The 16683-nt window shown below is 27.7% G+C and overlaps 1 protein-coding gene across 19 annotated transcripts in view; it reads right to left on the reverse strand.

Moving 5' to 3' along the window:
• Positions 1-16683, reverse strand: part of LOC107437615 (forkhead box protein P4) — a 297109-nt gene that overhangs the window by 37375 nt on the left and 243051 nt on the right. The gene's annotated exons all lie outside the window — the stretch shown is intronic.

Here is a 16683-nt window from a genome sequence, read left to right on the forward strand (position 1 = left end):
TTGCTGGTCTTATACATTTTAAAAAGGGCTGATGAAAATTAAACCAAAGTCTATAGCTTAAATAAATTTGTGAACATCACTACGTATTATTTTTAAAAGAAATATATTTATATAAGAATTTGAAGTAACCAAGTCCCTAAACGTCAAAATGGTATCTTGAAAAAAGAAATACAGACAGTTATTAAAGTAAATTTATTTCTTCTATTTAAAATTTATAAGATCCGTGGGAAGCCTTAAAAAGTAGTGTTTGAAAGTGTACTAAATATGAATAACTTGTATGCCTATAACAGGACATATTCAGATTGTAAAAATATTCATTTTACAAAAACCCTCTTATAGTTTTAAATGTGTGGTTTCAAAAAAATCAATTTAAAATCGAAAACATTTTTATATTAATGTTAAGATAAGACAAATCATAAAATTTGTACAATAAAAAGAATAGCTAGCATGTTTATAACAGCTATTAGATATGAATATATAGCTAAACATGAATAATTTGTATGCTTATAACAGCACATATTCAAGTTGCAATAATATTTAAATATTTATTTTTTAAAATACCAATTATATTTTAAATGTATAGACTTAAAAAAAAATAGTTAAAAATCGAATTTTTTTTTCATATTTATGTTAATATAAGACAAATCACAACATATGTACAATAATATGAAATGAACGTACTAAACAAGAATACAGGATAATTATACGCGATCCCGTAATACAAGATAAGAGATCTTGTTTAATAGGAGCGCCATGATTTAATCCGATATTTCTTCAAGCAAAGATCTTGTTTTTAATCACCAATTAAGTACCAATAAGAATATAATACAGAAATAAACAATAAGAGAATATCTTTCAGCAATTATTCTTTTCTTAGCTTCAGTATTAAAGTTTCATGTATTTCAGAGCTCTAAGTAGCTATGTGATTTGCTATTTGCTATATTATATTTGTGATTTGCTGTATCATTATGCTATAACTAATGATTTCAATTTTACAATTAAAAAATAGTTTTTTGACAATGAAATTTAGACAGAGTAAATTATAAAATAATTATATTTAGTTTTGTTTTAAACAGTGTAAGTAATAAAATTATTGTAAACAATGTTTCGTAATCAACGCTCGTAACATATATTTTTAGAATTCTTGTCGAAAACAAAGCAAAAAATATGTGCACTCTATAATTCGAAACTAACATTTAAGCTATGTACGAGAAACCACAGTACTGATAAAAGTTGTCTAATCACAATTGAGGAAAGTGGATTGAAAAACACTAAAACCAGTTTGATTGCCAGATGAAACTTGGAAAAGTCTCTTAATCGTCTTTCAGCTCTTAATCTTCTTTCTTTCGAAGTCTTTCAGTTTATAATCTTCTTTCTTTCGAAGTCTTTCAGTTTATAATCGTCTTTTAATTCCATTCTGTTTCTTTCCGAAATCAAACAGGTTTTTATTTTTTCAGTTTAGCGTTTCTTAGTATATATATATATATATATATATATATATATATATATATATATATATATATATATATATATATATATATATATATATATATATATATATATATATATATATATATATATATATATATATATATATATATATATATTTATATTTATATATAAATTATTTATTATAATCATTGCGGGGAATAACATAAATGGTATAACATTAGAATTTAAAATTTTGTGAACAGCAATAGTTCAAAATAAACCGGTATTCTATTTCTATTGTTCATTTAAAATTCCATTTTATAAATGAATAGCAAAATTTTTATTCTATGTATATAACTGCATTCATGAAGTAAAATTTTAAATGAACTACAGAAATAGATTACGTTACTCTTTAGAAAAATATGTGAAATGGCTTTTTATCTCTAAATAAACAGTTTGAATATGATTGAACGAAGATACAACGGCCAATAAAATTGCGTATATCTAAATACACTTCATTGAATTATTGTTTTTTCTTTTACACTTTCCGTTGCATCGCCAGAAGGCTATTTTTTTCAAGACTTAGCTTAAAATGTATTTAAAGTTTATTTCTGTTTACAAGCTTTTCACTAAAATGTAAACAGATAAGGACTTCTTTAGAAATCGTGTTTAGAATACATCAGCTTGGGACTAAATAAATCGTATCTTTTTGAAGAAAAAAAAATCTATGCAAACAAACTTTACAATCAATAGCTAATTCAAAAATTCCACGGAAAAAAATATTATTGCTTAAAAACCAACAATAAACAAAGTTTAGAATACAGATTGGTTCAAACTCAGAAAGAATCAACATAAAAAAATTTATAACAAAGGAGAAAATTTGCAAAAATTATTTTACAAAGTTTTTTTTTTTTTCTTTTTTTTTTTTTACTTTTCCGCGCAAATTTTTTTACTCTTATCCAAACGACTCATAAGCAAACATAGAACATAATCCAAGACAAATATTTCCACTAAGTAAAACCAGAAAAATGAGAAAGTAAAAGAAAAAAAATCCTCAAAAAATTGTCCTTTGTTCTTTTTTACATCCCTTACCGCAGCACAAAACTCGAGTAATATTACAGGTGTTGAAAAAGCGAGTGAAGAAAAATTTTTTGGAAGTTTTGGCGTGTGTGTTCCTACGCCCGGAAGCAAAGGTTCGCCAAGAAAACCACTTTTGAATATAAAGGGATAAAAAGGGAAAGTTAGTTAAGTAAAAAAGGATCACCTTTGCCACTTTTAGCTAAGTAGCTGTGATAAAGGGGAAAGGGTAAAAATTGTAAAGTGATTCATGCCGGATGAAACCGAATCATATTTTTCGGTTTTTGAAAAGGTATTTAAAAAATATAGAAACATGGAGAAAATTCCATAGATCATAAATCGTAACCAATCACATTTACTTTTTGACAGGAGGCGAAAAATCTATACCGAAGTTGTATAAAACTTTTCATTATGTAACTTTTCATAACTGTAAAAAACTTTTCTTTATGTAACTTTTCATAACTGTATAAAGCGTTACATTTCATAACTTTTCATAAATATTAAACTTATACCATATTAAATAATATAATACAAGTCGAATGTAGAGAACATGTTTCTTGTTAAGAATCAAAATTATATAAAACTTCAATATTTTAAATATTTATATGTATGTAATGCAAATTTATATAATTTTAATATTCATTAATTTAAATATTCATTAATTTATGTAATTTTAATACTCATTTATATATTAATTCAAATTTGTACATTTCTTAATTTAATTATATACATAATATAGATTTCTTTTTCTCGAAAACATAGAAGTGCGAAGAAAAATACAAATCGTGGATGTATAACAAATAGCTATCCATCAAATTTATTTATTTACAGCATAAAAGAAACTGTAAATATATATAAACTGTTTTATACGATCGACAGTAGAGAAAGTATTTATTGTCGAAAGCAAAATACATTAACTTTATTATTTTTAAAAATAAAAAAATAAATATTTTAAAAATAAATGAAAACAAATATAAAATTAGATATTTAAATAGTGAAATATAATTTTAATTTTCCTAATTATACTTATCAATTTAATTATATACATTATTTTCTTTAATGCAGTATTTTAAAATAATAATTTCAGCTTCCTTATAATTTTATGAGAATACTTTTATGAAATCAATGACTGCTAATATCTTAATTTTAAAAAATATTTTTGTGGCCATATAGTTTGTTAGATTTTTTTAAAATGTATCGTTTACGTAAGCGTTTATCAGAGGCATTTATAGAAATTTACAGTATTTTATTATTGTTTTCTTATATAATTCTCGCTGCATTCTTCTAATTTTAAAGGAAGGTTATGATTTCAAAAATATTAGGTGTTGGACATCAATATCTGTCAATCCCTTATTTGGGAAGTATTTTTTTCATTTATACAGATTACTAAACTTAAAAAAAAAAAATATGGTTGGCGTAAATTTTTTTCAGAGACATTTATAGAACTTATCAGTATTTTTAAAAAATAATAATTTCAGCGGCGTCTCTCTGATTCTATATGAATGATATGGTATCGAAAATATGAGTTGTCAGAAATCAATGTTGGTCAAATCCTTACTTGGAAAATATTTTTTTCAACCAACATCGATCATTTAACTTAAATATCGTTGACGTAAATTTTTTCAGAGACATTTACAGAACTTTACGTTTAGAGATACCTACTAACAGGCTCTTACTCAATTGCGTAATTTCACGCTAACTCCATAACTCGAATGTTTTCACAACGACAGAAAAAGCAAAAAAGAAAAATGGCGAAGACATAATGCTATCAATACTTATAGCCATTCTTCAAAACTTCTCATCACATTTCTCGTCAAACTAAAAAGACCGTAAAAATACAGGGAAATAAAAAAAAAAAAAAAAAATAGAGAAAAAGCTATCAACGAAGTTCGAAAATCGAAGAAAACGATCCCGGCAAGAAAAAAAAATTCTTATATTCCGCAAGATTTGGTCCCATTAATCACAACAAAACCCTAGGCGTGAACACCCCCACCTTGAAGGCTAAAAACATGAGATCATTGAGGGATGTGGGGGTGAAAGAATGGCTTTTAAAATACACCACGGTTGCAGTGGAAAAAGAAACCTCGTCATCTAGTTCAGAAAATGGCCTTATCTACTTATACAGTATCTATGATCGGTTGACAATTTGTCGTCGGGTATTTTACACACAGATCGCCCTCGGCCACAACCTATTCTTGCAGATGACATCGGCCCGTGGCCGGCCCTTCGTCGCTTTTTCGGATAACATCGCTATTTTTCTTAGAAGTTGTCGCGCTTGAAATTTATATCTTTTCTTCTTTTCAATATCATGCACAGTGGATATTTTTTGGAGGCATTTTTTACGAGATATCTAAGATAGATATGGAATTTTGAGTTACATTTCTTGGGGACAGATATAAAATCTATATCTCTGGCGTGATTTTCATAGTTAGCGTACAATAGGAATGACCAATACTAATATCAGATGCGATTTAAAATTTTAAAATTTAAATTCAGCTCGTAATTAATAGTGTATTAACTGATTTATGGTTTTATTAGTTACTAAAGATAACAATATTTAATTTAATGGAAAAAAAAGACTAAGTTTAAATGAAATTTTTTTTATCCAGATCCACATGCTCTCTTTATTTAAAAATTTAAAACAAAACTTAATTGTTTGATAAATTGTAAATTTCATTAAAATTAATACTAAGTTTTGACTATTTTTAAACTGGATTAATATTTTTGGAGTTTTTTTTCTACAATTTTTATGCTGAAATTGTAAAGAGAATTTTTTCAAGAAAAAAATTATAAACTAAAGTTATTAATACGAATATTTAAGAACTAATTATAGCTTTTATTATTACATATTCACACAATTCGACAAGAAAATTTTGTACGGTCTATTATAACTGCAACTTCTATAACAGTTTTATGTTGTAATTGCCTATTGTTAGCATAAAAATTCTCATTTAAATGTATCACGTAGAAAAACAATTAAGAAAATCTATATAAGTTTAAAAATTTTTTTACAAATGCGTTAAAATTTTTTTAGAAATTCTGTTAATAAACTTACAGAATACAATTACAGACTAATTAATACAATATTTTCGAACCATTAAAACTAACAGAACAATTGAGTTAAAAAAACTTACAGAAAAAGTAAAATTAGAAAAATAAAGATATGTTTTAATTATTCACGATTACCATACTTAACTTAAAGTTCACATGGAATACAATTGATATTAATCCTTCTAAAATGATTTTTTTTAAGATAATTTAAAACAAACAAATTTTCACAAAAATTACAAAAATCTTTTCATCTAATTTTTAAACTTTTCAAGGAACAAAAGAATCTTAATTGAATTGGTTACCCGCTGCTATGACTTAAAATCGAATTGTTTTTGCAAATTAATATTAATTTACGTATATAAGTGCACAAATCAGTTATTTCAAACTTAAAGCAACTTTTGAACTGAATTTAAGCTTAAAGTTTTAAATTATATTTAGCATAGGAAATGACTAGACCTTAATCGGCATTAATTACTTCTGAAATCACATTTTGATGAGAATAGTTGCAAAAAGTAACATTTATAATATATTAATCTATAATATATTAATCTATAATAGTTATATAGTAAATCATCCCGAAGCAACTACGTCAAAACCATCTTCATTTTCTAACAGTTATATAGTATTAATTCATAATTATCATGCACAGTGCGCAAAAAAAAAAAAAAAAAAAAAAACCTGAATAAACTTTTGATTGGATCTAGGACTCAATCTTAATGGTTCGAGAGGGTGATCTCAAATATGCTAGTTAGTGCAGACGAATTTTTAAGTTACAAAATGTGACTCAAAAGCGTACTTTCTCTGAATAAACATACTCTTTCAAAAAAGTTGTGTTTTTAATACTCAATTTCTCAGGAACTATTCTACCGATTTCGCACAGATTTTGTATTTTGCCATGTAAGATTACATTCTTTAAAATGATGTAAAAAATTGTATTCCTTACAATTAAAATTTTTTTCGACTATTATTAAAGAAAATAAAACAAATATATATATTTTCTAAAAGTAATTTTTTTCTGCTTGGGATTAGTTTTAGATAAACGAATTTTATAATTGTGAGGAAAATTTTTTGAATTCTTTTAAAAAGTTCTCGATACATGACGAAATACGCGAAAAATAAAATTAACATTAAGGGGTCCTAACCTTGGACCGCTCTCTTGATTAAACTATCGGCACCACATTTCCCAGATTGCAGCTACTCCTTATATCTCGGTAGTCAGATATCCGAATTCTTCAATAAAAAAGTATGTTTATTCAGAGAAAGTACGTTTTTGTGTCTGATTTTATAACTTAAAATACCGTTTGCACTAATTAATTAGCTCATTTGAAGTCAACCCCTCGAACCATTAAGATTGAGTTCTAGAACGAGAAGATCCGATCATTGGATTAAAAGTTATTCTGGGTGGTCCACTTAGTTTTTTGCACACTGTACAATTTAAATGTATATATTTATTACTAACTTTGCAGCTAGTATATTTCATTCTTATTTTTCCAGGAGTAGTGGAAAAAAGTATCTTTTTATTAGATGAAATATAATAATTATATAATAACATTATAAAGCATAAAATTTTATCTAAAAAGTTGAAATCATTTTTTTTCTAATACCTGATTACATATAGTATAGAATTATTATAAATAATAAAAATCTAAATATTGTATAAAAATACCTATTACTTATTTGATTAGGAAAATATATAGGAAAAATATTGCTCTAGTATATGTAACGCGTGAAAAATATTAGTAACCGTAGAATAAGTAACGATCAAGGAGTTAAGACCTGAGAGTAATGATATTGGCGAGACTTTTTTGGTTGGTGTCAATCAAACATAGCCAACCAGAAGTTATAAGATGTGTACACAACAACACTTTCCACGACTATCCATCAAAAGTATCAGGGGGCCAAGTTTACTCCCGATTAGAGCGTACTAAAGGAATGCCAATGTTTCACGAAGTGAAAATTATATGTATTTGGTATATTAGCAGAAGTTTTTGTACGTTGATATGTTGTTAATATCGTTGATATGTTGTACGTAAAAATTATAATTGCACGGCAAATTAGATTCCATACAATATCTAAAGATTATTTATAGATTAAAACCTAAGATTTGAGAAATAATGAATAAATAATTAAGTTTTGAAAATAATGAGAGAGATTAATTCAAGTAGCTTTATCAAAAAAATAAACAAATAAACTCTAGTTAAAAAGAACTAATAAGGTAGCCATAAACCTGGTAAAAAAATTAAAAAGTAGTAGCAAAAATATGAGTATGAGCAATGCAGCATTTTTTATATCTCAATTTCAATTTGAAATTATTCATTTAGATAGCTTTGAATAAATATTTTTATTTTTAAAATAATAATAAACATTAAAAAAATTTTAAAATTATCTCTGTAATTTAATTAAACATTTAACAGAATCATCATTTATCCTTAAAATATTAAAGTATAATATTTTATATATAATATTTTAAATGAAACGAAAATCATCAATAATTATAGTGACTTTGAAAAAATTGAAGTTATTTACTGCATACGCTTAACAAAGTTATCTCAATATAGTATTTGAAGTGATAAATAAATAATTAGTAATTATGGTTACTTGAAATAAAATCATGTTCAGTTGTTTTATTATATTTATGACAAACTCACTTTAAACAGAATTTAGAGTAATCATAATATAATATTTTACATGAAATGAACATCATACACATAATTATTGTCATTTTCCAAACAATCATAATATCTTACTCGCTTGTTTTATTCAATTTTCAAAAAACTTTCTTTATCAGAATTATTATTTAAGTGTATTATTATTTATTATTATATTAAATGAAGCAAAAATCATCAAAAATTATAGGAACTCTGAAAAAATGCAATTATTTACTGCGAAACTGAAGGTTCGCAGCAAATAACTGCAATATAATATTTTAAAATAATATTTTGCATGAAACAAAAGTCTATAAATATTACGGTTATTTAAAGAAATCTTATTCAGTTCTTTTATTATATTTTTGACAATTTATCAGGATGCAATGTTTTAAATACCATTAGGATAATATTTCATAAGACATTATATGTAATATTTTTTATTTTAAAATCATGCATAATTAGGATCATTTCACCCAAAAAAAGCCATAAAATCATGTTCATTTCTTTTATTCAATTTATAAAAAAAAATATTTAAAAGAATCCTCATTTATCATAATGTAATATCTTAAAAGAAACAAAAATCATCACTAATTATGTAACATGGTAAATATTTTAAACAAAGCTCAAGTAAATAATATCTTCAGTGAATGGCCTTTTAATGATTCAATTACAAACGTTTAAAAAGAAAATATTTTAGAATAATAGAAGACAGAAATTACCACTCAACACATAAAATCTGTTTAGTCTGACTTAAAAATAATTTAAAAGAAACAGAAAACAGATGCTAGAAGGTGAATGAGCTCATTTGTAAGGAATAGACAGAAATTAGCCAACAATTGTCAAATTTTTTTTTTAACAAAAAAACCCCCTCTCTTTACCTTAAAAAAATAGCGCCGTGATAATGTTATTTACCTACCATTAGCAACCTCTTAAAGGTTTATGCAAACGATAGCATAATTAGAAAAAGTATTTTTTTTGTTTATAATTAAATTCTTTATGCATAAAAAGATCATGCAAATCAACAGATTTATAATATACACAATCAAAATATTTTATAGATGAGGAATTTTTAGATTTTAAGGCAGGGGTCTTAAACTTTTTGAGCTAGTGGGCCACATCAAAAAGTTCCAGATAACACATGGATAGTACATCTTCTAGAAGATATAATATAGTTAAGGGAATTTCTTAACAGAAAAGAAAACAGTTTCGTTTAGCATATAGGTTACTGAGTTTTTCGATTTTTGGACAAAAATAGAACTTATAGTTTTGGACAAAAATAGAAAAATAGAAAAAATTTTGACAAAAATAGAAGTTAAGTTAGAGTAGAGCGAGTTTAAGAATTGTATTTTAAGAAGATTACATATTTTGATATTCAGAACATAAATTTTGGCGGTAGAGAAATTTGATATTAATAATTAAAATGAATTTTCTATTTATTTAAAGTACTAAAATAATTTTTTAAATAAAGTAGAAACTTTGGTAAATGAATATGAAAAAGAATTTATTTTTTCTCTTATATTATAATATAAAAAATTAGCTACTTAATGCTTTAGATTTTCTTAGAATTTATTAAAGTTAACTTATATCATAAAATAAAACTTATATCGAATTCCTATTAAAATGAAAATTCGTATAAATAAATACTTCATTCAAAATTCGCTTAGCAGAAAAAAAGTTAAGAATTGATTAAAAAAAGAAAATTAAAGACCTGTTTAATACTTAGCAAATAAGAAGTTATCTTTATAATAATTTTATAGTTTCTAAAAACTAGTAAACCAATCAAGAACAGAAAATTTTAATCAAAACGCAATTTAAGTAAATTTAAGAGTTGTTGAATAAATAATTAAATACTTATAAAAATCTTATTTTCATATAAAAGATTAATATACAACAATTGTTTTTAAAAATCTAGAGCTTTAAACATATTTAAAAATGAGAATATAAGTGCTGTCATTAAAATCTAACTAAAAAATTCACAAATGACTTAAATATGAATTTCTCAAACTAGAGATTTAGTTAAAAGCTAATAAGATAAATTTAAATTTTTTTTTCACGCATGATTTAGAAACTATTAGTTGAAAACAATAACATTTATTACAGAGTAAAAAACTTATTATGATATACAACAGGTAGAAATATGACATAAATGTTGCTAATTAACTGGAATCTTCAAGTTAGAGACTAAACTTGTTACACATGAATAGTTGTTGCCAATTAAAATGGTTGAAGAAATAAAATTAGATTAGGCCTAATCCTTACCAATCTCACCTCATCTCACGTGGAAACTAAACCAAAAATCATGAGAATCCGGAAGACATTGTTATCCATCCTCTGATGATTGCTCCAGACTACCCCAAGAAGCAAAGACCACCTTGCTACGTACATGTCCGCGTGTCACCCATTCCCCTAGGCGTCAAAGCGCCACATGCAAGGGGGTGGAGGGGTCTATGGAATCCTAAGGGGGGTGACGAGAGAGGATGCAGAGCAAAATCAACACCAAAAGAAAAGCAACGGCAGATTTTTCACCATCACTCTCCCTCGATGTGCCGGCCGTGCAGATACGTATGTATGTATGTGCCTTGATTCTTCTTTCTCTAGCCAAACAATCTCAACTACCCCCCACCCTCTGCATCCCGGTACTTTTCCAACAGGCAAACGATTTGGGGAGTCCGTCCGGCCTTCGTCATCACTCTCAACACCCCTCTCCTTTTTCTCAAAAGCCCACCCCTTTTGTTTACCTTTTCGTCCCCCAGCCCCTCATTCACAGTGCTGGGTAACAAACGTCCGCCGCGTTGCTATGGCAACTAATGGAGTGCCCAATCAAGTTTATATTTATTCTTACATAATACACAATCACGGGGAGTCCACCACCCCCGCAACCCCACCCCCACTTGCACCCCTCTGTTATGGATTATGCAAGCAAGAGGCAAGGGGGAAGAGCCGAATATATAGCTGGAATATATAGATATATATAAATAAAAAGAAAAGATTCTCTCTCACTCGTAGAGAGACCCAATATTTACTGAAGCCTCCACGGCCGAGAAACAAACACAAGAAGAGAGCGCGAGAGGCCGAGCCCCTCTCAGGTTGCATGTCCTTGGGACTCCTGCACCCCGTTCTGATGCATCCCCCCTATGCACCCGACATGGCTTCCCAGTAGAATTCTTTTCTACCACCCCACCCAACACCCACTACTCGTAATTCAGTCCCCAAAAGCCATGACAAACAAAAGACCCTTCTTTTTGCACGTGAAAGGTTAGATGCTGCTAGCTCGACGATTGTTTTAGAGTCCCTATTTTTTTTATTGTCACTCTTCCTGATTTTTTCAGTGTGAATTTATATGTCAGGCGATTTTTTTTTTCGGTTGAAAATTCCACATAGATACTATGGTAACCATGGAGACCGTTGGTGTGCATCTAATTCTTTACTGTCCCATCAGCTTTTTTTCATCATACTTTCTATTTATGTTTTGCACCTTCAAATCCCGGTTGCAGTTACTGCACTCCCGGAGCCGTTCCTGTAACTTGTTTTATAAATATGGCATGAAGAAAGTTTTTCTCTCCCCTTTTTCCGTTGCAATTTTCTGATCTGTTTGACTTGAAGCTTCTAAAAAGTAAACGGAACCGAAGATGCTACGCGGAATATCATGAATAACAGGGTAGGAGTTCAAAAAGAGGGAAGAATTTATATTTTCCGAACGCAGATTCAAAGTAAAGAAAAGAACTTCGCTGTGTAGGTTCACAATGCATCCAATGCTTAGTTGTATTTTATGAGTTTATTTTTGATAAAAAAAAACTAAGTTTATTTTAGATACGAAAATGAATAAAAAACTGAACATTGGATAAAAAATTAATTTTACTTTAAATTTTTAGGAAATAATAAATGATCACAAAAACTCTCTATCCTAAAGCTTTATTTCTCTTTTTAAAATAAATATTTTATTTTAAAATATTTTTTTATGATAGAGTCTAAGTAAATATGAATGATGTTGATAAGTCTAAATAATAACTATTCCACGAAATTTTTTTTAAAGGATTAAATAATTATTATTTCAAGAATTAAAAAAAAAAAACTTGCTTTAACTGACAAAAGTTTTAAAAGCAGGAGATAGATTGCGCAACTATATAATGCTATGATATTGATAATTGCATAATGATTCTTCGACATAAGTGTAATTAATATATAAAAAAATCTAAATTGATTTGAGATTAATTGATTTAGAAAAAGAAGACTGATAAATTTAAGGGTCTACTACAGAAGGAGAATGATTTCCAAAATTTCCATTTTAATATTGATTCAACTGAACAAATAACATTGAGTGCATTAAATAAAATATTTAAATATGATTCTAATTAATATAATGTATGATAAATATGATTTAATATGATACAATGTTGATTTTAAAATCTAATTTAAAAATTTTAAAGTTGACTTTTGTTTTACTCCAAGACTTCTATATGCTATTCTTATTTCCTTAATTATTTTCTTGTGTCTAGAATCAAATTATATTAAAAATTACTTTAAATACGTTAATTTAAATTCATTTTCTTAATATATTAGTTAAATTTTAATTTTCTAAGGGAATTAATTTTTAATAAAAATACAGTAATTCAAATAAGTAAAAATTGAGTAAAGCGAAATGATTATATTGTTTTTGATTTTTGACATTTTTGTCTTAACTATCAGGGAAAATATTATGGTCTTAAGATATAATTAAATAATTAGATTAATATCATGGCTTGGAAAAAATAAAAATTTAGATATTGGACAACACAGTTGGCAACATAATTATAGATACAGTATTCATTACTGATACAAAATGGATCCAGGTACGAAAATCGGATACGGCTGTAGAGTTTATATATTACTTCATGCCTATATGGTCCAATCCCAGTTGGACTAAAAATATATACCATGACATGGGGAAAAAATTAGGCTTCCCTGCAAAAGTTCCCTGCAATCTGGAGGTTTCCATATTAGTAGACATAAAAGTTCTCTTGTCTTTTGAATTAATGTCAAAGTTACAAAGTTATTAGTATAAAAGTAAAATTCAGAGCTTTTATAAACGTTTGACTGCAGAGAGAAAGCACAAACCCAATAAGTTTGGGTTTGTGCTTTGGTAAGAATTTAATGGTAGAAAGATCAGATGCGACTAAACTGAATCAAATTAAATGATAAAAAATATGATATTACGTACTCAAGCGAGCAAAATGGATAAATAAAGATCTCTGGAGTGAACCTCCAAAAAATGACAGGCCGTGTTTTATTTTTTGGGGAACATAAAAACCAGCAAATCAGTTGACAGGTGAATAATCTCTCCAATGAATAAGGCCACAAAATTTTTAAGGCTTGTAGAAAGCGAACGACTTCTCAAGCATTGCCTGTTTACATTTTAAAAAACCTAGATTTTATTACGGATGAGGATTTTTAAGAAGCATTTCTCAAATCCGAATTGTTAGAAGTTTATGTACTTGATCTAATCATGGCCCATTTCGGGAATAAAAAACAGCAGCATGAAATTAATTTGACACAAATAAAAGAGAAAGATAAGGAAATAAACCAATACTCGAGAAATCCATATTTATCTGATGAAAAAAAATTCCCTAAGGTTGTAGATTAGAAAATGTAGTTTCCAGTGGCAAATTGAAATGAAATATTGAAGCATAAAAGTTGCAAAATTTTCTGATTTATGTGAAAGGTATTCTGAATTATACTAGTCTCAGCATTAGGCACAAAATATTCAAACAATAAACATATAGAAAATTTAAAACGCTACGCATATCTTATACCATCAAAATAAGACAACTAAACCTAACAACCGATGAGATAATGGTAAGTTTCCCGGCGAATTTCAACAAGTCTCGTCATGCAATTACATAACACATTTCTTAATACTAATAATAACATCACGAGAAGCCAACCAAATATATTATATCTCACACAATAACACCCAAACTGAACATTTTTATCAAAAAGACAATGAGAGTTTTCCGAAAGGACTGCAGGACAAGCTTTCGCTGGGAAATCTTTTCAGCGTTCGTAAAACTCAAACAAATCAAAGGAAGACGAATGAAAATTATGAGACCGTAGACAAACGCGGAAAACTGAAGGCAGGAAACTTTTCTACAAAAGGTTGGTGGGGGAGGGAGGGAAGGAAGATAAAAGGAAAAGAGTAACAACACATTTTGCTAAGTCACCTCAAAACCTTAGTCCACAAGGAGTCTTCTAACAAACATATATTTACCGTGACCACTGCACCAGAAAAGGCAGCAGTGGCGACATTTTGTGTTGTTGTCGACGACGCCGAAGTAATTTAGGGATCCCCTAATGTTTCCGGTTTTAACGCCGTGGTTGAGAACTTGTAAACTCGTCAGCTTTTCAGAGAAATATTCTTTTCATTCTTAATCAGGGACGGTTTATTTTAAAGTCTTGATTCTATTCTTCACTTTTCTGTTTCTAAGATGAAGTGACTCCGAGTTCAGAGAAGAGCCGCTAACTGTTCCGGAAATTCTTACGTCCTCGGTGAAATTTATTCTGAGCGTTCGTAATAATTTCTTTAGGTGTTTGAGCAACGTTAGAGTTTTTAGTTTGGGAAACTTTTGTTGTGAGGTTGGTTAAGAAACATGCTCAAGCTGAAGTTAACTTAGATTACAATGGTGGAGGGAAAAGAAGTGAGGAATTTGGTTTAAGACACACTTGATAACTTAGAATATTAAATTTTAGAATCCTTCTCTTCCATAACTAAATGAATAAAAAAGAAATGCTTGTTAGCATTTTATGTCAGGTATAGTTAACTTTTATAACTACAGTCTTTAACCTTTTTCCATCTTTTCAGTAGTAAATCTTTTTAACTCTAACCGATTCCATAGTAATTTTTGTTAACTTCAAAAGGCATTCATAATGACTTGCTGCCCAGTAGTTTTCAGTTTTTAAAAATAAAATAAACATTTCGACAACAATAAATTTTCATTTTACATTGGAACCATTTTTGTCCTATTACTGGCTTCGAACAGAAAAACATTCGTGTGTAGTTATTAATGATAACCATTTAACTTCTTTTTAAATATTAAAAAAACTACAACATGTGTAGCAAATAATGGAACAAACTTGTATTAGTAGGGAATTTCTGAGTGAAACAATCCTGTATTTGAGTTATATGGAGAGAAAAATTACAAAAATCTCACTTGGTCTCTCCCAAATCACTCCTTACTTTGGGTACACAAATTCGGTAGCAATATATATATCAGCTATAGGGAGCTATATAAAATCTCTCGACGCAAAGTAATATAAATGAGTCATATAAAGACAAAATCTCCTTTCAAAAATGTAATAAAATTTAAATTAAATAAAACTATCCAGTATGGTAGAATCCTCGTTATTAGTGTAGGTTTTATTATCTAAAATCGACCTAATATACCTGTTATCAACCTAAATGTCATAGGTCTGTTTTATTTGACCATTATAGAAAGCAAAATAATTTAATACATTTGTATTGATATTTTTTGACTGCAGAAAAAACATAATTATTCATTCTATATATTTTACATTTCAACATATTGTTAAAAAAAATTGATAAAAAAAAGCATTGATAAAACTTTTTATCTACACAAAAAACTTTTAACATAACTACTCGAATAAAATAAATCAAAACCTAGTAAGTGATTCTAAAACATAATATTAGAAGCAGTTGATAGAAAATTTCAAAAGGACTACGAGAAAAACAAATTAAAATCATCAAATCAAATGTGTTTTGAGGGCAAAAAAGAGTGGTAAAAAGCCACTGATAATAAAAACCTTTGGTCTAAAGGTTTTATTATTTTTTTTTTAAAGAAAAGAAAAGCGTTCAAAAACCTACGCAAAAAGTTCAGTTTTTTTTCCTTCAGCTCTTTGTAAAGCGCGCAGTGTGAAGTAGTAAAGAAAAGAAGCAAACATCCCAGAATGTTTGTGAAATAGATTCTAGAGTTTTTCTTATTTATTCAAGTATTCTGGCCTTTCAAAGAACACAAAAGAGAGACACTCCCAAATTGAAATAAAAAAAAAATAGCGAAATAGAAATCATGGTGTACCAACTTTGGTTGGAAGTATCACTGTTAAGGGCTTTTACAGAAAATTTTGTAAAATATTTCTTTTTTTCTATATAAATATACATTCATTATCGCATTGGTTGCCTGTTTTTTTTTCTCTAAAAAACTTTATTTATTCTTTCAAAAGCCAAATGTGAAGGTAAAAAAAAAACGAATTTATCAGCTTTTTCTGTTAGTTCAACGTGTGACTTTACAGTAAAACCAAACGTATTTCGTTAAACTTGCAAGTCTTCGTTACTTTTTTTTTCCATCCTTCCCTACCGCCACCAGTCTCAATATCCTTTTAATCGCTTAAAGTTCGAAAAAATAGTTCTTTTTTTATCCATGTATTTTTTAGTCTTTTTGTACATACATACTTGTTTACCCGGGAGACGAGTTGAAAATACGAGCTT

The sequence above is a fragment of the Parasteatoda tepidariorum genome, chromosome 9 (assembly GCF_982258835.1).
Source record: "Parasteatoda tepidariorum strain Cologne lab strain chromosome 9, Ptep-v5.0, whole genome shotgun sequence".
Taxonomy (NCBI): Eukaryota; Metazoa; Arthropoda; class Arachnida; order Araneae; family Theridiidae; genus Parasteatoda; species Parasteatoda tepidariorum.